Source organism: Pleurodeles waltl, chromosome 8 (genome assembly GCF_031143425.1).
Source record: "Pleurodeles waltl isolate 20211129_DDA chromosome 8, aPleWal1.hap1.20221129, whole genome shotgun sequence".
NCBI lineage: Eukaryota > Metazoa > Chordata > Amphibia > Caudata > Salamandridae > Pleurodeles > Pleurodeles waltl.
In genome coordinates, this window is record NC_090447.1 from 1,162,614,824 (window position 1) to 1,162,638,959 (window position 24,136).

Here is a 24,136-nt window from a genome sequence, read left to right on the forward strand (position 1 = left end):
TAGTGGCATAGAAGTAGCATATAGCAACTAATAAATCTGCAGTTTAAATGCTTAACAGAGAAAAATAACATAGAAATGAAAATGTGCACGAATGTGTTCGAATTACAGTGAGCCATTTGTGTCTACCTATCGTATTTCTGACACCACGTTTAATATGAAAATATTTTGCATTTATAAATGTGCGAATTAACAATGCATATTAACATGACAGTATTATGTTTAGATAGAAACAGTAGAAATAAAATGTATTTTGAACAAATAATTTGATTCCATTATGAATTATGTATTTGACATAACATGATGTGTAATAAAATAAGTTTCTTGCATATTTGATCTGAAGTTTAAGGAGTGATATAGTTTTGATATTGTATTAATTGTATTAATGTGCATTAAGGCTTTCTTAACATGACTTGGCCTGGAAGTCCATTTTGCAAGCAGCAATGGAAAAATATTGGTTGTTCCCGGAAAAGAGCATGTTTCAATTTTAAGCTAATGTAACAATATTTGTTATGGCTGCTGAGTTGCACAGGGAGATTCATGAAGCTTATGTGAAAGAATATTAGCTTTTTTTTTGTGCCTTGGGAAAGGAAATTTTGCAGATTTTTAGAAAATGTATTTTTTGGGCAGATCCCTGTGACTGATGAAGCGGACAACATAATTTTTCCAGAGAAATCTCTAAAAGTTGCAAACTTGGTGGTGTCATTGGATGCTGAAAACAACTCACAGAGTGTTTCCACCAAATGGATTTTGGGTATTTTAATTAGTGAAGAACTTTGGAATCATGAGCAGTCCCCCTCAGAGCCTGCTTGATGTCAGTCCATCGCCAGCTCTTCAGAGAATAAGTTCTATGGTTGCTTAGTCTGCTCTCTCACACTGTGTTTCTTTGAGTTTCTTGATGAGTTTTCTCATCATAGTCTTAACTCCCTATTCTGTTATGTGGTTGAGTGCTAATAAGGCTAACAAATTCTGAACTGCTGATCTGTTCTATATGCAGCCCTTGTTCTGCACTGTCCTGATGCTGCTGCCAACCAATGGCAGAAGATGAGGAATGCCCTGCTTGATGAATCAGCACTGTATGCTGTCCCATGAGGAGAGGTATACCCAAATGTGGTTTCTTGTTTTCCTTTTCAGTTAGTAACTCACACCAGCATATGATTATATCTAATTATTCAAGTTAGATGTTTTCCAAATTATTTTTGCTTTTGCCCGAATGTGTTAGCCTGTTCCCACACATGCAAGTCTCAATTCTGGTTAGTGTTAGGAATGGCCCAGCTCTGAAACCTGAGCTCTGAAATTGATTGTCATAACTGTATTTTGCTGATTTTCTTATGTCACCATCATCTACTTTGAAACTTGATAATAATGTTCATACTGTGTTGTTTCTAATCTACATTATTCTTTTGGAGTGGTTAAGAGTATTTAAGTTTTCTAAGTTGAATTTTTTCATACACTTTGGTCAGCCTATTGTTTTCATGTATGTTTATAATTTCATTTAGTGCACCGTTCATGTGACATTGATTTTGGGATTGTAATAAAGCATTGAAACTTTATTCAGTTTTTAGTTTTGTTCAATGTTGAATTATTCATGGTGTTTATGATATAATGTCATTGGTTTGTGGGGTTTTATGTTGCTGACTACTACCTCCTTCACCAAGTCCAAAGATTCAGTTGACCTCAGAGGGTGAGAACTGGTGTTGGTGTTGTCTCACCTGAGTGCTTATGGGTTCTGAACCCTAGGTGGGAAGAAGACCTCCGCGGGCACTCTAGCACGAGTGTGCCTCATTTCCAAATATTATTTACCCAGCACTGTGGCTAAGTCACCCTTGAAGGGTGGCTTAGCTATTAAATTAAATGTTTTTCTTTCTGCATTGCAAAAGCAGTTTTCCATGCTTTTGGACACTACAAGCACTTGTTCACTGCAGCCCATTGAGAACACAAGCATGTTCTATGGAGCACACACACATTATAGTACACATGGCATTTAGCTTCCATGACTTCTCTTACTGGATAGTAAAATTAACCAACTAGGTTAAAAGAGCAGTCATTTAAAGTCATTTTCCTTTTAATTTTGAAAACACCCTTTGGCGCTGAACAGAAGCGTCACAGTACACAGAGTCTTAATATGAGCAGAAATAAAGTCCATGAAAGGCAAAAAAAATCCAACACAGGAGGGGTGGATTTCCTACACTTACCTCTGAGGTCTTCTCTTGACTTCATACCTCAGAATGTGGAGGCCTAGCAGAACCATGGGGAGTGCCAGGAAATACACATATTTATGTAGGACTGCTGAAATGCCGATAGCCAATGGTTGCATGTGAAGTGTATGTGTATGTGAATTGCAAGAGAGGTATGTTGACATGTTCTTTAAGGCAAGGGAGTTTGCACTTATGAATGCTACCTAGTATGGCATTCTAAGAAGCTCTGGTATTTGAAGGTGCAATGCTAGGCGGAAGGATGCTGTCATACTCAAATTTTTCACCGACATCTGGAGCAGAGAGACATAGAATCACCTTATGACAGAAGAGAAAGGGATAGCCAGGTGGTCATTCCTAGAAAGCGAACATCTTTGGAAGAAATTGTTCAAATGCCTCTTGAGATGTAGAAATTGTGATTTTAGCAAAACACTGATGTTTAAGAAAACCATAGTGGGACCAACTCAATTCACACTGCTGGAAACTCTCATAGGTATCTTGTTTTCAGAAAGGTCTGGAGTTGGAAGATTTGTACGGGTGACAGACAAGCCTGGGCCCAAATACAGCAAGTGACTAAATTGCAAGAATGTATGGATTTGAATGAAAAAAGATGTTTCCTTTTTACGTTGTGGGGCCTGTACTGTTGCAGGTATTAGGCCCATCCGCACAAGTGGTATATTGTTTTTATCTGTAGATGTTTGGGAATATAGATTAGTTGAAGATTTTTGATTATCAGTTAAATTTCCTTCCATTTGTAACTGCCAAATGTAAGCCAGTGTGCAACAAAGAATACATTTTGCAAACTGACGTCTGGATCACATGTTATTACAAGTAGTCCAAGCTTAGAGTTGTACAAATAATTCCTATTCCTAAACTCATTATCATGGGTATGCTTCAAACAAGGGTTTCCTTCATACCTATTTTCATTCATTAGATTTTACCATATGAAATGATGTGTGGTCTGCACACAATGAAAAATCATTATAAGCTGCACCTCAGTTGATGACACTGGTTATCACATATTTTTTGGGCAACAGACAAATGCTACTTGGCTGTAACCAGAAGACTTTGACAGATGTAACAGCATATTATGTTTGTAAATTGAAATCGACCATTAGAGCAAAATAAATTACACATTAAAACACTGTCTCCTATTGCAATGATTAGTTTCTTTGTGAAAACCAATTTTGTCTACTTTTCAGAACTGTCAAGTTGGGAAACAAAAACATAAAAATAGGGAAAATTGACTACTTTGTGCTTAATTTGTAAAAATCAAATAAGTGCTTGTGTTCTCATCAGGAGGTCTTATAAGAATGGCTTGTGCAGCAGGTAACAATCATTTTTAGTGTGTACTAAATTAATAATTAACTATTGTGGCGGTCATCTCTAGATTAGCCAGACCGCACCACCTTGTGGCAGACTGTTGCAATGCGGGTATTGGCAATTAAGTGCCGGTGCTGAGCACCAGAAACCAGCAGCTCAAATTGAGCACTGTGACTACCACATAGAAAACTGCAAAAAGTGGGGTAAAAATACTTTTTACAACCCTGCCTCTTCTTTAAAGTTCAAATGAGAGTGACCTTAGCACAGCAAACCTTTTGTTGACACTATTTTTAGGAAAAGAAAACACACATTTCATTGCACAGCACACTAGTACATTAAAAAAAATCTTTTTGGCTATTTTCTTGGTCCCCACCCAGCAAAAACCACAAATCATGCATATTCGTACAAACCCTAATATGTAGGGGAAAAGGGACATAGATTTGATCTGAATAACTTCCTTGGAAGAAAGTTATGAAGGGATTAACATGAACTGCCCCAAACATTAAACAAGTGTTCAGACCTAGGTGGGAGGTTAAGCACTTGAGGGATTAATGTTGATAACATCAGTACATTATTGGGTAAGACCATGCTTTTTCCTTCAATCATTGATGAAAATGTAATCTATTTATATGTTTTATGTACCCAAGAAAAGCCAGAGGTAGCAGAGCATATTACATTGAACAAGATGAAAATATTTATTTGAATGCATAAGCAAGAAGAAGGCAAGTGCAGTGGAGAGACAGACATAAAACAAGAAAGCAGGAAACAAGAAGATAAAATATAAATGCATTAAGGTTCGGACAAGGAAAAACATGTTCTTTTTATTCACTGTAAAAGATTTTTATAGATCTTTCTGACCATGATGCTACATTGAGTGCAAAGTTCACGGTTAGGTCATTCATCATTGCAAAACAGCAACTAAGAAAGACTGCCTTGACGTTTACTGTGTAACTTTGGGTCAGATGTACTAAACTATGTTCTTAAATCACAGGGTTTGCGACAACAAAATGGCACTTTAGACATTTTAAGGGAAGATTTAATTTTCTCCATGCAAGTATTTGGAGATTGTTCTTGGCAATGATAAAAATATGCATGTATGTATGTATGTATGTATGTATATGCTAATTGTATAACACAAACCTAGCCAAAAGGCAGACTAGCTGTGTACAGGGTCAAAAGCAAAACTACAGTCAATCATTGATTGTAGAGAAGGGTTGGCTGTAGGTGATAATTCATAAGGAAAAGGCCTGGACACATCTAATGAAGGGGCTGTGGCTGATAAGGGAATTATAAAGATTAGGGCTGGGAGCCCAGGATTAACCTTTTGATGCACATATCACTGTGAGTGTCGTCCGGGTGTGAACTCTAATCACTCCCATGGCCTATATTGTGGGACTATCTGCTTCAGAGTATTTCCTGCTGTGACAAACAGACTTTCAAGAGGAAGAAGAGAAATGTGTACACTTCAAAAGAAGCAGAACCCCAATATAAAACTTCAAAAACCCAGACCCTAAATTACATTTGGGCCCATATTTATACTTTTTGACGCAAAACTGCGCTAACGCAGTTTTGCGTCAAAAAAATTAGCGCCGGCTAACGCCATTCTGAAGCGCCATGCGGGCGCCGTATTTATTGAATGACGTTAGCCGGCGTTAGCCGCCGGTGCCGTCTGGTGTGCGTTAAAAAAAACGACGTCCACCAGGCAGCGCCGGCGTAGGGGGATATGGGGCTTGGGCGTCAAGAAATGGGGCAAGTCAGGTTGAGGCAATTTTCTCGCCTCAACCCGATTTGCGCCATTTTTTTTCACTCCCAACCCCCATAGAAATGACTCCTGTCTTAGCAAAGACAGGAGTCATGCCCCCTTGCCCAATGGCCATGCCCAGGGGACTTCTGTCCCCTGGGCATGGTCATTGGGCTTATGGCATGTAGGGGGGCACAAATCAGGCCCCCCTATGCCACAAAAAACAAAAACAAAACACTCACCTGAACTTACCTTAATGTCCCTGGGATGGGTCCCTCCAGCCTTGGGTGTCCTCCTGGGGTGGGCAAGGGTGACAGGGGGTGTCCCTGGGGGCATGGGAGGGCACCTCTGGGCTCCTTCAGAGCCCACAGGTCCCTTAACGCCTGCCTTTTGCAGGCGCTAAAAAACGGCGCAAAAGCGGCAGTACGTCATTTTTTTTGACCCGCCCACTCCTGGGCGTGAATTTTGCCCGGGAGTATAAATCCGACGCACATGCCTCGGAGTCGATTTTTTAGACGTGAACGCCTACCTTGCATCTCATAAACGCAAAGTAGGTGTCCACGCTAAAAAATGACGCAAACTCCATGGACTTTGGTGCTAGACGCTTCTAACGGCAAAGTATAAATATGGAGTTAGTTTTGCGTCGAAATTGCGTCAGAAAAAACGACGCAATTCCGGCGCAAACGGAGTATAAATATGCCCCTTGGTGTCTGGAAATGGTCTATAAGAAGACGGGCTGAGTGAAGATGGGAAGATCTGCAAGACTTATGCCTGTGACCAGGTCTTGGGGCCAAGTCCTGCTAATCCTCCTGCTGGGTAATGGGACATCACACAGGGAAACCAATACCACTTGCCCTGGTGCATTAGCGCCTGTCTGCTTGCCAAGACAAGTATGCCCTATGAGGAAGGGGAGTGCATTGGACAGAGCAAGGTTCAGTGGGAAGCCCTGCCAAGAGGACTCCTAGTGTGAGGTGTGAGGAGACAGCTGTGTACTGAACGAGCTGTTGCCCATTTGCGGGACTGAATGCATGACCCCTCATATGCCAAGAGAGTACTTTGTGAAGCTAAGAGTGAATCAAGTGCTTTGCAGGGAGCATAAAGCCAGCACGGCCTCATTGCCGTGACCTGCATTCCAGAAGGGGCCACTGTAGAAGTGAATGTGTCGATAAAGCACTAAAACTTTGTGGACCTTGGCAGCAACCCGATATACCAGGACAGGACACCATAGTATAGGTGGCAACACAGGAAAGGTCGACGGCTTGCCATCCCCTATGTGCCAGAAGGGCCTACTGGTACCAAGTAATTTCAAAGTTCATGCCATCACCCAGAAAAACTAAAGCTGTGACCTGTGGGTCAGAATTAAGCACTGAGACCTGCCCCTTGAACTGCTCTGTTAACTCCAGAGGACATCAAGAGAACTTCACTCTGTTGCTGGGACCCGGTCAGAAGGACTAAGATCAATCCCGTTACCCCATATGGGAAAAAGCTGAACTTACCATGCCAACGGAAGCCTGGAGCACCTCCGATTACTGTTGAGGTCAGTTGCTCAGGAGAGAGCCTACACCTGCTGGGTGCTGCCACGTGTCCTACATGCAGACCAACTCGACTGAGCAAGATTGGAGCATTCCAAGTGCCCGCGGTTGGTCTTTGGTGTACCAAGCTGTTGAAGGGCTCAGCTTGCACTTATGTGTTTTAGTTGGAGAATTGGTATTCATATAAATGCACTGAAGTAATTTAGAAGAGGGTTGATGAGAGAGGAGTTCATGCTTAAAGTTTGTTTGTGTTGGATGTATGCTGAGCAGCATGATCAGATGGCATGGTAGTCAGTGTAGTACAGTTGTATGGCAGGTTTGAAACTGATGGTTGGTGTTGTCTGGAAGATAAGATCAAAGCTGTGGCATGTGGAGTGTGCTGGTTGAGTGACAGGCTGTAAACATTGATGGTTTCTGTGAGGGTGTATTTTTCATGCTTAAATTGTCTGAGAGGTTGAAGTTGTCAAAAAGGGGGTTGTGGGTGTGATAGACAAACGGGTGGTGAGGAGGTCTGCAGATTTGCCAATGAAGTCCTTGTTCTGTTTGAGAATGGGTTGTGGTATGTCATGAGCACCATGGGGGTAAGTGTCTTGCCTAGGGTACAGAACCAGAAGAACTAATGTACTGTATGACCACAGGCCCTTCTCCCTTTTTATGTGCATTACTTGCACTCTGGATTCTGTAGCCTTTGAGAACAATGATATGTAGGATGTTCAAGTGTGTGGGATAAGCCATATGGTTTTTGAGGAAGAGTGTATCAGGCTTGTATAGAGTACTACAGTGGTTGCATTAATGGCCATAAGCGTGTGTATGAGGTTGTGTCTATATCTTATTAAGATTTTTTTTTTATTTGAAATTAGATTTTTTAGGTTAGCTAAAAAATTATTTGACAAATATTTATGTAAATTATTTTATTGATTATTTGTTATGTAAATTGCTGGTTGTGTTTTAATTCATTGTTAATTTGTTGATGCATAAATTTAAAAACAACTTTTTAAAATTAATTTTGTAATTTTCATTTGTTTTGGTTTAATTTGGTTTATTCAATTACTATTTTAATGTTAATATTTCATTTATAATTTATTTTTTGTTGGTGTTTTGGGGCAGTAGGGAGGGAAGTATGTTTGTTTAAAGTTTATTTATTTTATTTTATATCTGTTAAATTATGTTTATCATTATATGTTATTATTTCTATTATATTTAATCCTATTTATTTTAATGCCTATAAATTTTTTAACAAGCTTCATTATGTTATGTTGTTAGGTATTTAACTGTTTTTTAATGATTAGGAATTGGAAGGATATATCTAACCCCTCCAAAGTCCAACACTTTCCCTGATTTTGCTTACCTTGGAGTGGAAATATTGAATCTAACGCCTCCAAAAGTTTAACACTTTTCCTTCAGTTGCTCAGAGTGGAGTGAAATAGTCAATCAACCCCCTCCAGTTCAGTTATTTCTCTGCTGTTGCTTAGATTGGAGTGGTAAGAGTAAATTTAACTCCTTAAAATTCCAACACTTTCCCCGTCTTTGCATTAGTTGGAGTGGGAATAGAGAATCTAACCCCTCCAACGTCCAACACATGGCCTACTGCTGCTGAGATTGGAGTGGGAATAGTAAATCTACCCCCTCCAAAGTCCAACATATTCCCTTCTGTTGCATAGATTGGTGTGGGAATAGTAAATCCAACCCTGCAATCCCAACATGTTCCCTACTGTTGCTTAGATTGGAGTGGGAATAGTGAATCTTACACCTCTGAAAGTCCAGTACTTTCCCTGCTATTGCTTAGACTGGAGTGAAAATAGTAAATCTAAGCCCTTCAAAGTCCAGCATTTTCCCCTTTGTTTGTTTATGTTTGAGTGGGAATCTTACAGATGACCCATCCAAAGTCCCTTTCCCTACTGTTTCACTGATTGGAGTAGGGAAAATAATTGCTTTTGCTGTGTGGGAGCAATATTGTCTCCTTCCCGCACCCGGGATTGGGTGCTTGCAGGGTAGCCGATGAGGCTGCTAGGGACTTGAGGCTCCCCCCACAGCCCTCAATGTCCAAAATGCTGTGCAGCCCCTTGGTCAGCACCAGGGCACCCCAATATAGATTCAAGTAACATTATAGTTAGGAATTGTAATAATAATAGTAATGTGTTACTTCACATTCAAAACTTTACTTTACATTTAAAATTTACTGGAAAAAACAAAAAACGTCATAGTTGGGTGAAAATGACAGTCAAAACATACCATTTTAAATGCACAAAACCACTCGAATTCACCAGTTATAGTTATCTGAATTAACTATAACTTATGCCCTAAAGTAACTATAACTCTTGCCCTCACCATGCACTGCCATGGACTGCTAATTACCTCACATATTACTTAACTCATGAAATGTTCTATGACATCATTGATAACATTAGTACACCATCTGAAATAGCATCTTTGATGACAACACTGTGCATGGCAAGGGGGCATGGATGTTAAGGGTGTCTTCTTCATATAACCCTTCCTGACTACAATTCTGTTTGACATGGAGTAATTCCCCATGGCGGATGCACCATTTAAGGGGAGTGGGGTTGTGGCTGGAGCTTTTCTGAGCCGTTTTCTTCCTAAAAGCCTGATTGTCAAGTTATCTCTTTCCACTGAAACAAAAAAAAAACAACCAGAGCAGATCAATAGTTCAATAAGCAATTGGATAACCATCCAGTCAGTCCATGTCAGACAAAAATGTAGTAGTACAATTATGATGTTTATTCCAATGAGAACAGGCAGTCAGCACGAATAAACAAATAAACATGATAGGTCTCCCAAAGTCTGCTGCCATGTCACAGGAAACGCATAAGGGGAAAACCTTGATAAGTCCCCTAAGGTCTTTCACCACGTGAAGTGAGGAACAGTCAGAAGTCCGTTTATACGCTTGACCCTGACTTCTTTGTGGGATCTTTCATAATATTCAGATTTGTTGCGCTTCTGGGATCCTTCACTTTGGGCCCATTCTCTCTGTGGACTTTATACCTGATACTGCCCTTCTGAGCACAAGGTGTACCGTGACTACGTTTAATGCTTTTTTGGCATTATACATTTTAGTCTTGAGAAAGGCGTTGGAGATGAAACACGTGTCGGCTGCCTGTTCTCATTGGAATAAACATCATAATTGTCTAAACTGGACGGTTATAAGACCCTAATGATTTCCTCTGCATCCTCTGCTCTCCAAACCAAATCCAAAACAAGTAATCCATAGACCCAATCCATTAAGGTTTTTGGGACGTCCAATGTTTGTTAGCCTCTGTCCAGAGTAGCTTTATATGCTTAGTTCACATGAATAATATTATTTTTCTATAGATTTTTTATATGTTTTTCCTATATCTAAGAATCTCAATTTTAACTTTTAAGTTATTGTCATTGTTTTGAATGCATTCTTAAAAAATTGTTTAGTTATTTATAGCTTTTATATTCTTTAAAGAATGTATATGATTACATTACAAATTAAAACTATGATTTTTAATCATATTGTTATTTGATATTATGTTTTTCAATATCTTAAATCAATTATATATATATATAATGCAAAAGAGAAGAGAGAACTCTGGGTAGAGTCACCAAGTTTAGGTTGAGAGCAGCTCTAGTATGTAGCACCCTACAACACCAGTGACAGTTTAGATTTGCTCACCTCAAATGTTTTTCTAGCAAAGTCTTTAAGCATATGATTAGCACAGTGCCATCCATGTTGAGCTGTAATACTGTACCTGGAGTCGTGAAAGGATTTTGGTATTTACAGCTTAACAAAGATGGCTCTGTGCTAATCCTATGCTTAAGACTTTGCTGTATAAATGGGAAAAGACTTTGGGCTTCATTAGGAGTTTGTGGGGTCATGGCGGTGGTGTCTCCCTCAAGCGTATTACAATGTTCCCGACGGGCTGACTGGAGGGAACATTGTATTACGCTGTGCCCAACGGATTGACCGTGGGAACGGTGCTACAGTACTGTACAGTACAATACTGTAGCACACCAGCACCATCGGAATGCGCACTGTCTGCAAAGCTTGGCAGGGGGTGCCCTACACTGCCATGGGCAGTGCAGGAGCCCCCCTGTGGCCCCTGGCACTGGCTTTCCACCAGTCTTTCCATGGTGGGGTGACCGCCATGGAAAGGCTGGTGGAAAGCTGAGCTGTAATCAGCACAGCAACACTGGGTTCAGCACCACTGTGGCTGAGCACATATCAGAATGCCGTCAGCCCACCAGGAACGATGTTCCTGGTGGGGACAGTGGTACACTGGTAGGTCCGCCCTCCAGGGCAGTAATGAGCTGGTTGGACCGCCTGGAGTGCGGCGGTCTGACTGTCTCTACGGGTATGGTGGTCCTCAGACCACCACACTCATAATGAGGACCTTTGTCATTTTCTAGCGCAGCGTGGATGGCACTGTGCCCTCTGCAACCCCGGGGACAGCCACCTCCCCAGGGCTGTTGTTTGAAAATAAGGATGAGCTGCATGGTCCCCCATAGCCCTGGGGAGCACCACCTCCATGGGGCTGAATTGAAATAATGAAGGGGGTCTGTCGTGGACCCCCAGCCCCAGGGACCACCAACTCCCAGGCAAATCCAAATTTGGAGTAATAACAATGCACTGTTAAATGCCTATTTACTTCAACATATGCTGTTCATAATCAATATGCCAGGCCTACTGCCTTTAGTGTAACTTTTCATAATAAACAAGCAGCCTTCATCATTGGCATGTTATTGTAACCAACTCAGCCCTACTTTACTAAATGTAAGCTTTCTACAAGGTAACCATCTGGTAAACAGTCATAAAAGGATAAATGTATAGTAAATTACAGTTGGTAAAGCACATTCTAAATTAAGGTTGGCAAAGCAAATTATTTTCTCTCCAAAGAGAACAGAACAAGGATATTTGTAGTTTATATCTTTTACCCTTATGGTTTGTTTGGATGTATTGTCAGAACCCTTGTCTAGTACGGTAATCTGTGAAATTTAATGCAAAAAAATAGCCATCTACGGGCTTTAGCATGAAGTAATAACAATCCATCCTTTAATGCCTGTTGTTTTTAACACACATTTTTCACAATAAATAGGTGAGGCTTACTGACTTTTGATATAACATTTCATAATAAATAGAAAAAAACCTATAAAATATTGCATGGCTTTTCCTACTGAACCGATGAAGCCTTTACCTTTTACTATTGGCTTTACACTGTTTCCAACTCTGTCCTATTGAAGATCACGTAAATTAGCAACCATCATGCATACAGTTAAACAATTACAAATGTACAGAAATATACAGTTTGCAAAACAATATCCAACCCCTACCAACAGGGCCTAACAAGAATCATCACAATAAAACTCCCAGGATTTGTCCGAGTCGGAGGCCAGCACCAGAACCCTTGTCTACTATGGTAATCTGTGAGATTGTATGTAATAAAATACCAGTACATAACCTGCCCCACAATGTGATACCAACCAACTGTTAAAGGTTTACTGCTATAAAGTATGCTTTTCACAATTCATAACCTAGAACAACTCTTTGTTTGTCATAATGTTTCATAATAAGCACATCAGACCTCTGGCATTCAATATAAAGCTTTGCAGCACACCAGTCAGACCTATAGTTTATCACCATAACCAACTCAGGCCTACAGTTTTGAATGTAAGCTTTTCCACAAGGCAACCATCAGACACACAGTCGTAAAATTAGAAAGGAATGCAAAATTACAGTCGGCTAAGGAAAATACTATATCGCCTATGAGAGTGTAACATGAAATCTCACAGGGCAAACTTTCTTTATTAAAGGAAAACGGGCTGCAAAGAGAAAAAAAAACTGCTTTATTGAAAAGCAGTCACGGACATGGAGGTCTGCTGTCTCCAGCAGGCCACCATCCCCGTGAGTGCCTAGACTCGCTATGGGGTCGCAAACTGCGACCCACCTCATAAATATTTATGAGGTGGGTCTTTGCGACCCCATAGCGAGTCGCAGAAGGTGTCTGAGACACCTTTCTGCATAACATTTTGCGAGGTGCAAATTGCGAGTCGCTGGGACTTGCAATTTGCACCTCACAAAATGTTTGCTACCTACATCTGGCCCTAAATTACTACAGGGACAATCTGTTTCTTAACACATCTAAAACAACTACCCAGTATATTATGAAAACAGAAACAAGACACATTATAAATAACAAGAATAAAAAGAGCATTTCCAGTGTTATTAAAATGTTGCTTAAAATATTAATTAAAGCCTAACACCCTAACACCTCCTTCTATGCATCATACTGTGAGAGCATGAAAGGCAGAGCAACTTGCAATCTAGAGTTTCTTACGGAGAAGAGGCACACTTCATACCTTGTTGACAGCAAAGGCTGTCTTTACCAGTTACGGAACAGGCCAGCAAAGATATTTCAGACAAGAATGGTCTGCTTAACATTTGGTGGCACAAATTCCCTACTGATGTGGGAATCACACACTATTCCACAGTGTATACTTGTATCAATTATTGACTGTTGTCCAAAATTTTAGTTGTGTGTGTATATCAATGCAGGCACCTATTTATTAGAGCTGTCATTAAATGCCTACAAGCACACTGCTGTTGCATGGCATTTTCCCTCCTACTCTCTGAGTATGGTGTTCAGAGAGGAAATAGCGCCAGAGATTGATGAATACTTCACTAACAGTATAGATCCAAGTGGCAATGTTTATAGCTACCTGGGACGCAGTCAAAGTCTATATTTAGGGGTCACGATCTCCAAGTATGCAGGAGTATTGAGGTCCCTCAGGTTCAGGGTGAAAAGGTCAGAGAAGATAGAGGCAACTCCTCTTCTGGCACTGTTAGGCTATGATACAGACACCTAAAAGGCCAAAGGCAGTTGGGTCGATAGGACTCCTCCTGGGAAAGTATATAATAGCCATGCTCTGGGCCAAGGGGCCACTTCCCACAGTAAAGGAACAGTGCCTTGATATGGCATAATGTAATACATGACCTGTGATACCCTACCAGGTGTTTCTGGCCAGATGTGTGAATGCAGTAGAGGAGGGACCTGAAGGCAGTGTCAATTCGAGGTGAGGTGGTACTTGCTGCTGGTATGTAGGATGGCTGTACTGGCCCTTGAACTGCGTGAGGCATAATGGGAGGATGCTGCTGAGCAGAGTGTAGCATTTGGGTGGCTCATAAGCGCTAGTTTTCAGTCCTGGTCTTGAGAAACACTCTTGTTCTGCTCTTATGTGGAATTTGTTACAGGGAAATTATGCCATGCCACGTAATACATAGATGCTGCATGTACTGGAACAGTGTATTGTATAACCAACTTTGCAGTTTGAGTCATTAATTGCTCTTTATTAAGGGCTCTGTGCACACAACAATTGAGCATGTTGTCAGATGCTCCTGGATGGTTGTATTAAAAAAGAAAATAAAGCATTCAAATGAAGAAACTCTGTCTTTATCAACAGAGGCCTGGAGACAGTTTTCCCCATGAAGGGCAAACAGCCAATGTGGTAGCAGCCAGTCGGACTTCCTCTGGGACTTGGCTCTATCAGCTTCTTCTGTTAGGCAGGATGCATCATCTTCAAAGTGTGAAGTGCACTGGCAGCTTGTGCTACTATCCCTGGCAGAATCACATGCGATAATCCGAGCGAACGACCTCTCTTGACAAGTGGGCAAGTGGCAGTCCTTATATTCCACATCTTATCAGAAATTGCAATTTCTGACTTAGTATAGGAATGTCTGACATAGATTATGTACATCAAGGTAGGCATCCCAGACATTTCCTTACACACATATAAGGCAAAAGGAAGTCAATTCAAATTACATTATTTTGGTTATGACAGTATGTGTTCTTATTTAACCTTGATATAATAAGGTATAGCCATATGGCCTACACAAATGTCACATTAGATATTGTATCTATGTAATTGATTGAAGACCTTTATGATATCTTGTTCCTAGAAAGATAAGGTCTGGTGACATCTATGTTTAAACGCAGACATGACAATGATTCTGCATAAATCAGGGAATACAGTTACAGTGACTTCCGTGAACTGAGCTAAGAAAGATGGCGGCCTCTGTGACCTAAGATGGATTCTCTTATACGGTTCCTACAAATTAAGTAGGACTCTGTATCGGGTTAATATAAACTTCAGGATATAGGGACTCAGTACGTATATTTCATCAGGAAATGTTGACACAATTGCTAGCTACCTCACAGTGCCCGATCTGAACCCCTAAACTAATCAGGACACCAGGTGGTATCTGCAACCTCAAACATGACTTCTCAGATTTGCAAGGAAATTGTGGAAACAGATCTACCCTTTCGTTGTCTCTTTGCATGGGCAAGGTAAGACACAAGAAAGATAAGAAAATATATATTTAAACATTTATTGCAACTATCGTATTATGGCATAGAAAGCATGAGCTGCGATTATTAGATAGAAAAAACAAAGCATGGTAGCCACCATTATAAAAAAGGTAAAAAAGATAAACAGTTCAACAATGATAATATTACTGTGTTGGTACACTTTTATCTGTTACTACCTACACTATTGAGAGCATAGTGGGAGTACCCTCTGCCAGATCAATTGGGATAGCCTAACACCCCATACTCGGTAAGATATCAGAAAGTTAGGGAGTCAATCTGATGTAGTGCAGGCTTTCGCAGAGTCAGCAGGGCTGCAGCTGGGTCACAGTGCACCATGTTCCAGGATACACCCATCAGAAGAGAAACACACAAATACTACACACACTCTGTGGGTGCATACAATAGTGGATGGAGGGTAGATGATGAATGACTACATAGCTCGATAGATGCAAGTGTGGGTATGTGGAGGGCTGAATGCCTGTTTAAGGAAAATGAATTGGTATAAGTGAATTTATATGTTTTTTGGGGAGGGTTGATGATGGACAAACTGGGAATGGTGGATTGATGCTTAGGTGTGCGAGAATGTGTGAGGAGTGGTAGATGAATGCCTGTGGGTAGAAATAAAAAATAGATGAGTGCAAGGGCAGATAACAATGTGTGGTCCATAACTGTGGATAGATAGAAAGGTGCATACGTGTATGTAAAGGAATTCTCAGATGTAGCTGCATTTTATAAGTGATTTCCAAATTACAGTGATCTGCTAGTGAGCAATACAGTATGTACTTTACAAAGAATAATTCCAAATCTGCGTTTGATAAACATAGGTTCTCCACATGACTCCGTGAGACCTGCTGGGCACCATTTAAACCCTTATTGCCTATTAACTGTTCACCTTGTCTACCAGGATTAAGGCTAGAGTCCTTGAGAAAAAATCAGTAGGGAGAAATAATAGAAAAGATAGAAGGTGGTGCTAAGGAAAATGTGTTCAGCAGAGACTAAGAGAAAGTGTGGGTGTCTGAGAATAGGAATAGGAATAGGAATAAGAGAATGTGGAATAGGAAGTGTAAGAGTTAGAATGAAAAAGAGTATTTTTTTAAGGTTTTTACCAAGAGCTGCTAACCGCTCAATGATGGCCTCAGAGCACTGTGAGTCTCAGTACGGTGAATCAAAGCAGGTGGCTGGGTAGTGAGTGAAAGTTTGGATGTCTATGGATGCCTCCCAATTAGCCTTTAAGGAAGATGTACAGGACAAATGGTGGGTGCGTCAATCATAGGCCAACATGGCTGTGACCTATTGGACAATAAGTCAGTAACCAAATTCTGTAAAAAAAAGTGTGACTCTTTAGATGTTTTGAGAACTTGATGTAATCATTCTCCAGTCATAGATCCAAAGGTAGGAAGTTCCACAGGATTGAACCCTGCACCTGTAAGTGATGACCATGATATGTCATATCTGGTCCTGCATATTTGCAGGCATTCTTTGTTAAAAGATCTTAGATTAATGGACAGGAAGTGCAGGCTGAACATTTTTGAAAGGTAGTTGCATGCACAGCTATGTAGTGCTTTATGCATGTGTAGAGGATCTTGAATGTGGATCTCTCTTTCACTGAGACCCACTACAGGTTGTTTAGGGCAGGCAGGATGTGTTATGGCTAGCCAGGCAGAATAACATGCAAGCAGCATAGTTTTGACCTCTTTGAAGCCTAGAATTGGCTGAGTTAGGGAGACCAATATAAAGCCTTTATCAGTAGTCCAAATGAGAGATTACCACAGTAATGAAGAAACAGTAGAAGTACAACAAGCAAAAATAGTAATATGAGTAGAAGTTAGACTGTGAGTATGTGAGAGTAAGAGTATGCGTCCGTGTAGGAATAAGTTGGAGTAAGTGTAAAAGAATAAGAGTAGGAGTATATGGGTGTAAGAGCTTCAGTAAGTAGGAGTATGAATAGGAAGAATAACAGAATTAAGACTGGAGCAAGAAAATAAGTAAGAAAGAGCATATGATTAGGGGCAATAACAGTGATAGCTTAGGAGCAGGAGGTGGAGTAGGAATAAGGGAACAGTGGGAGTAAGCATAGAGGTTGGAATAGTAGTAAGAACAGGAATGGAGATCTGTAGGAGTAGGGGTAGTGATATATGTAAGAGTAGGATTAAGTTTGGGAGAAGGACTAAGAGCTGATGTAGTTGGAGGTTTGGAGTAGGCAAATAGGTGCACCTGCATTGCAGTACATGGCAGTTTCACCATTGTCTTCACTAGAATGGAAGCAGTCTTTAGCAGACTATACACCTAAGGCCCTATTAATGATCAAATCATGAAGCGCTGCTCAGCAAGTCACCTTGCTGTGCTGCGCCTCTTGACAGGGAAAGGGCAGAAATGCACTGTATTTAAAAGAATATGGCGCATTCCTGTCTTTGTCCCCTCACTGGCACCGTTTTGGCTGCCTAGTTCCAATGCAGGCATCCTTGCACCATGTTGCAATGGTGCCTGCATTGTAAGGAGGATTGTTTTTCTGTGAGAAGGGACACTTTCCTGCACAAAAACAATACCTTGAGAGATTTTCCTCTTTCTGTGTGTGATGCGAAATGCAGTACACATAGACAGAGGAAAAAACAGGGAGAAAAAAAGATACTTCTCTTTGTTACACCTCACCTGGGAAAGTGTAGCTTTTTGTTGCATTCTCATGTCTACCACTTCTGGTAAAACTGGGAATGCATCAAACTCCATGGTTGTTGCGTGGGAACACCAATGAAACACCTATGGAATGCCTACCTGGGGCAGAGTAACTCCATGTGGTGATTTGCACTGCGTTGTTTCTCTCCAGATCTATGAAGCCAAGGTGGCCTTGTGTGGCTTCATAAATCACATTTTGGGCTTGTGCTTTGCATGTGCCATGTTGCGTGGTGCAAGAGTGAAGCAATCCATGTTAGAAATATACCATCTAATAACTAACAGCATTATCTTAAGTAGGAGTAAGTAGAAGTAAATGTAGGCTTAAGAAGGAATAAAAGTAGGAGTAGGAGTAGGAATGAGAATGCAAGTAGGAGTAGGACTATTGGCATGTGACAAAGACTTACTTGAATACCGGTTAGAGGTCCCATGATGCCATCTGGCCTCCCTCTAAGGAACATCACCTTTAAGGGGGAAACAAACAGAGCATCAGAAAGCCAGTAAAGACTATGGAGAGGAAGTGATAGGGAAAGAGAGAAAGGACTAACAAGAGACAAAGGACTAGGAAAATAGAAACAGAAAAAATAATATAAAAAAACTATCTCTACTTGTACAGGGAGAAACCAGGAATGAGCTGAGGAAACTGCTGTAAAAAACCCAGTGACCAACACAAAGCACAGACCCTCCAGAGAATACCAACCAAGCCATGAGGATGATGTAGGACACCACAGGGAACCAGAAGATTACACCACTCACCACTGAGACAAAGAGGATGACTGTGCAGCAGTCCCATATCACAATGTCCCAGTCCAACTGCATCCCACGGAAAGGTTGTGGCTTTGTAGGTGTATACTGGGGTGGCTTTGAGGTGAAACTAAAAGGTCAGGGCAGGTGTTAAGAGAAAAATTAAACCCCGAATCAGTAGCCCCATTTGAAACAGTGGAAAAAGGGGGGGGGGCAGCAAAATAATAACTTACAAAAAGATCATGCCAAAAGAAACTGATAAAAAGGACTTATAAATGTGACAGGAGCAAAAACATAAAAAAATGAGAGGTGACTTCAGCAGTAAGAGCAAAGTACTGAGAGAGAGAGATCCTCAAACTATAAGAGGACTAAGAGGACTTGGGGGTGTCAAGGAGTCAAACAGTGGGGTTTTCTATATTTTAATCTTCAGTTACTATTTAAATAGCCCACCCATTTGTTGTAAGGGCCTTTGTTCATTAACAAGGAGAAGTGAAAAGGAGTTAACATCAACATCAAGACATATAGGCAATAAAATCTCTAAAGACATTTAGTACAGTCAATAAAGAGAATTTGTGTGTTAAATGATTTTATTTTTTCAATTTCCTATGTTTTTCATTATTTATTCAATAGGCATTAGTCTTTTAAGCATCAGAAATTAATATAATCCATAAATCAAAATTTCTCTATAAGGAAGAATAAGTTTGTGAGTATCAAAGTCACTATTGTAATACTACAACAAGCGTTTTTCACAATGAAATTCGCCTAATCTACATTACATTTCAATGCAATCTTCCATGAGGAGAGGTATAATCTTAAGAAACTCTGTGAGTCTTCAGCAAATGCGTGTGAGAAACCACCTATACTGTAGAGACACACACAAATATAAACACAAAATACTCTAGAAGGCAACATGTTTCTCTTTCTTTGTTAACAACATCCAGTAGGGTTTCAGTAAACCCTTGGGAATAGGCAATTTCCCCAATTTCTCAAGTCTGCACAAAGGGCCATAGAAACAAGTCCTTGAAAAGATATTTCCTCCACATTTTACAGTTCAGACATTTCTTCCTCTGAATCATCCTTCCTGTTATCTCCTCCTAGAACAAAACACATGCTTATTCACTAACAGAAAACGCCTGGAAAGTTACAGTGCCTGCAGCAAACGAGAAAAATAATTTGTGCAAAACAACGACTCAAAGTGAAAAGCAGACCTTTCAAATGATATTGTGTTATTTTGCAGTTAGCATGGCATCCTCATTTAAGCCAACTTAAATCAGATCATTATTATTTGTTATATTTGTTCATATTGGGCCTGATTACAATTTTGGAGGACGGTGTTAATCCGTCCCAATTGTGACGGATATACCACCTACCGTATTACGAGTCCATTATATCCTATGGAACTCGTAATACGGTAGGTGGTATATCCGTCACATTTGGGACGGATTTACACCATCCTCCAAAGTTGTAATCAGGCCCATTGTCTAAGCATGATTACCTACTACAAATTGCTTTCACATATATGTGTTATTTAACATAGGGTTTTGTACGTTTCTGTTAAATGTGTTTTTGTTTGCAATATGAGGAAATTCATTGGATCATAGTCAGCACAAAAAAGCCAGAAAGAATACAGTGGGAAAAGGAGAAGCAAATATCAACCGCCTTGCTTTCAATCATGGTTGAAAACCAAGAGAGAAATTTAAACAAGAACTCTGGAGAAAAAAAGAAAGAAAGAAACTTTGTTTGCTTTTCTTCAACAAAGGTCAAGGCTGGCATTAACAGAGACACAGTGAAGCTTAGGGTTCTTAAACTAGTAAAACAAAAACCAATCTTCAAATACAACTCATTTTCTATTTAAAAAAAGAAAACTGTCTCAAGGCCTTAATTTTGGTGAAACCATTCCCCATGCTCTATAGAGTAATCACAGTGATAGAAGTAGGAGTGATAATAGAAGGAAGCGTTGCAGTAGCACAAGGAGTAGAGTGGGAGACGCAGTAGGTGTAGAACTAGTAGTTGGGTTAGCAGTATGAGAAAGAGTAAGAACAGGGATAAGTGTATGTTGAGAGTAGGCAAAGGGTGTACCTTCTTTGACAGACATGGATGCTTTTGGTAGACTAATACACTTAATAGTTACTAGCATGACTTTAATTGCCAGTAACGCAGGAGAGAAAGAGTGAGACGATAGTGGGTCACTTACCATCGTTGGCTAATCAAGAGATAGGAAGTGCAGGGTTTAGATGTGAATTGCTAAATGCATGCTCTTTAGTCAAGCATGCTCTTGAACTAAATGTGTTTTTGGATACAAATGAGTGGGATGCCATTTTTATCACTGAAACCTGGATCTTCTTGTACTCCAAAGTGGATCTAGGAGTAACCTGCCCTTCTGACTTTAAGGTAATACATCAACCAAGGCCCAGGAAAAGAGGAGGAGGGGTAGTAGTTATATTTAAAGAGAAGTGGGAGCAAGGGAGTATACAAACTAACAAAATACATGGGTGGAACTATTAGGTTTCACCCTTAAAATCAAAAGTGGTACAGTGTTTTGGGGTAACCTTGCTACAGGTTTCTGGGCCTGTTAAATAACTTTGATCAACCCTGCGTGGAACTTATTACCAACTTATCCCTCACTCATACCAAGTTTATAGTGCTAGGAGATTTCAATTTGTGGACAGAGGACATTTCAACTCCCCACACTAATGAGTTTCTAAGCTCTTGTAGGATCCTAAGTTTGGAACAATAGGTGAGGGGCCTACACATATAAAGGGACATACCTTGGACCTGATTTTTGCCTTAATGGATTTGATTACATTAAAAGACAAGATTCCACTTAGCTGGTCAGATCATCTCCTAATAGCGTTTGAATTGCATGGGATTAAACCAATGAAGGAAGGAAAGACAGGTAAAATAGCAACTAAGGGTACCTCCTGGTACAAGTTAAAAAAGCTCAAGGGAGTGAAAATTTTCCTACGGGAGTCTATTAAAGAAACTTTGAACTCAATTATTTCTATAAAATTACTGTCACAGCGAGTAAAGCCATCTGCACCTTGGTTTACTGACCGGATAAAAGAATGGAAAATAAAATGCAAAAAATGAGAAAGGCATTGGAGAAGGCCATAACTACCACAGGATAAGTTGCAATTGATAAATGCACTTAAACTCTGTAAGAATGAAATCAGGAAGGCTAAGGAAAAGTATTACCTGGAAACTATTACAGAGCAACAAATAAATCTAAAAAAATTGGATATAGTAAGAGACCTAGCTAGTCCTGATTATTCAAAGCAAAATATAACTCTTACTCAGGTGCTCTGCGACAACCTATCAGAGTTCTTTAATAAAAAATTTAGTGTATCCTACGGAATATTGATAATGATTCGATAAGGCAAAATGCCCCCATAGGGCGAAATTTACCTCCAGTGGAGGAGGGTTCCACAGGAGGATGGTTGCACAGGGATTTACCTCCAAAGAAGGAGGGTTCCAGAGACAGGCAGATCAAACTAGGAGGAGTGGAAAGGATTGAAGAGGAGGACTTCTGATCCCTGGCTTTGACAATGTCTTTGGAGTCTCTGCTTGACCCCCTACCACCTCAAATTTGGAAAGAAAGAGCAGACAAATTACTTCCAAGCCTACTAAAAATCTGTAACCACTCCCTGAGGACAGGAACCGTACCCTGGGAATGGAAAAAAACTGTAATCACTCCATTACTAAAGAAGCCAATGGTAGACAAAAATGACCTTATTAACTATAGGCCGATATCACAACTCCCCTATCCTATAAAAATACTAGAGAAATATATCAGTGGAAAGATTGCTTACTTTTTAGAAAAGCATAATATACTGGAGTTGGAACAATTGGGTTTTAGGCCAGCCCATGGGACTAAAGCAGCACTCATTCTGGCCCTGAATGAGCTGAGGGTGAAGGTGAATAAAGGTGAAAAAGCAATTCTGATTTTACGAGATATGTCAGCTGTGTTTGACACGATCAACCACCACATTCTTACCCTTAGACTGAGGGAGATCGGAATAGAGGGGGCATTACTGGACTGGATTGAATCCTTTCTGACAGATAGGTCCCAAACTATATTACTTCTGTCATACTGCTCAGAGTTTAAGAGAATTGAGCATTGTGTCCCGCATGGGTTAGCCTTGAGCTCTATACTATTTAACATTTGATTTACGACTGCTGCTGATTTGATCATTTGGGCTCACATTTGTAAGTTATGCAGATGATATACAGCTAATTCTAACCATGGACACAGAAAACACGCCCAGGTAGAAGATTGCATAGCTGACTTATGGAGACGTCGAATTCGCTGAAACTGAACTCTTTAAAGTTCAATGAAGGCAAAATGGAATTTCTGTGTTGCTTTCCTTCCAAAGTGATCCATTGCCGGCACATGATTTTTGGTCTTGGACGGGCAATGAGAAATTGAAAGTAGCCTGAGTTGTGTGTAACTTGGGGGTTTACTTGGATGACAAGCTCACCATGGAAGCACACATCAAGAGAACAGCAAGCACCTTCTTCGATCTTCTCTGGAGTCTCTGGAAGATTGTACTGTTACTACCCCACTCTGCAAGGAAACTAGTGGTTCAGTGCGTGATTCTAAGCAGAATTGATTATTGTAATGTGCTTTTCCTTGGAACCACGGAGTACCTAACTTTAAGCTGATATTGGGTTCAAACAATAGCGGCAAAACTGACATTGAATAAATCCCAGTATGACTCCTCCTCCGAAGCTCTGAAAGAACTTCATTGGCTCCCAGTTAAAGAGAGGATAATGTTCAAATCTATTCCTCAGGACATTTCCATAAGGCTTTAAACCTTAAACAGACCTTAAACAGGATAGGTCCATTCGCATTGCAAAAACTCTTTGAACACTACAGACCACCAAGACACTTACGATCTGCCTCTGCTAACTTGGTCGCCATCCCAAAATTTAAGATAGTAAGATCAAGAGGAAAAGGCAGCCGCAAAATTGGTGAACTCACTTCCAGTTTCCCTTAGAGCCAGTTTGAGTCTTCTGGGTTTCTGGAAAAAAGCCTAAAAATCAGGCTCTTTCTGAAATAGAAGGTAGGCCTTGAACTTTTTCCCCCGTTGTGCAGAGTGGCTGCAGCGGCAGATAGTGCACAGTTTGTTACTGGCAAGAGTTTTATAGCACCAGGATAACTGCCCAGGTAAATGTTTGAGCTCTAACAAGTGGCTGTTACTTACTATGACAGTAATGATTGTGGAGGACAAGTAGAAGGTTAAATGTTTTAAGTGTAGAGATGCAACACTGCAACTGCACAGGCTTTGAAGTTGGAACAAGACAGGAAGTGGAGATGCGAGGAATGACATGATAACAGAAGAAGTGTTTGTGTACATGTGTAAATGGGTATATTTTTAGCACAAACCTTGCTGGAGAGCAACAGCATGCTAAACTATCTGTGGGAGATGATTCCTAACATATACGGGAATTAAGTGTTATGTCTTGTGGAAAGGGGCTCAAAGGAGTGTGTTTGTCAGTGCTTGCAGAACTCTCTTTAAGTCTTTGAACCCATTGATATGAGCCTCCTGATGAGCCCATTCAGTATACATTTGTTGAGCTACCCAGTTCCAG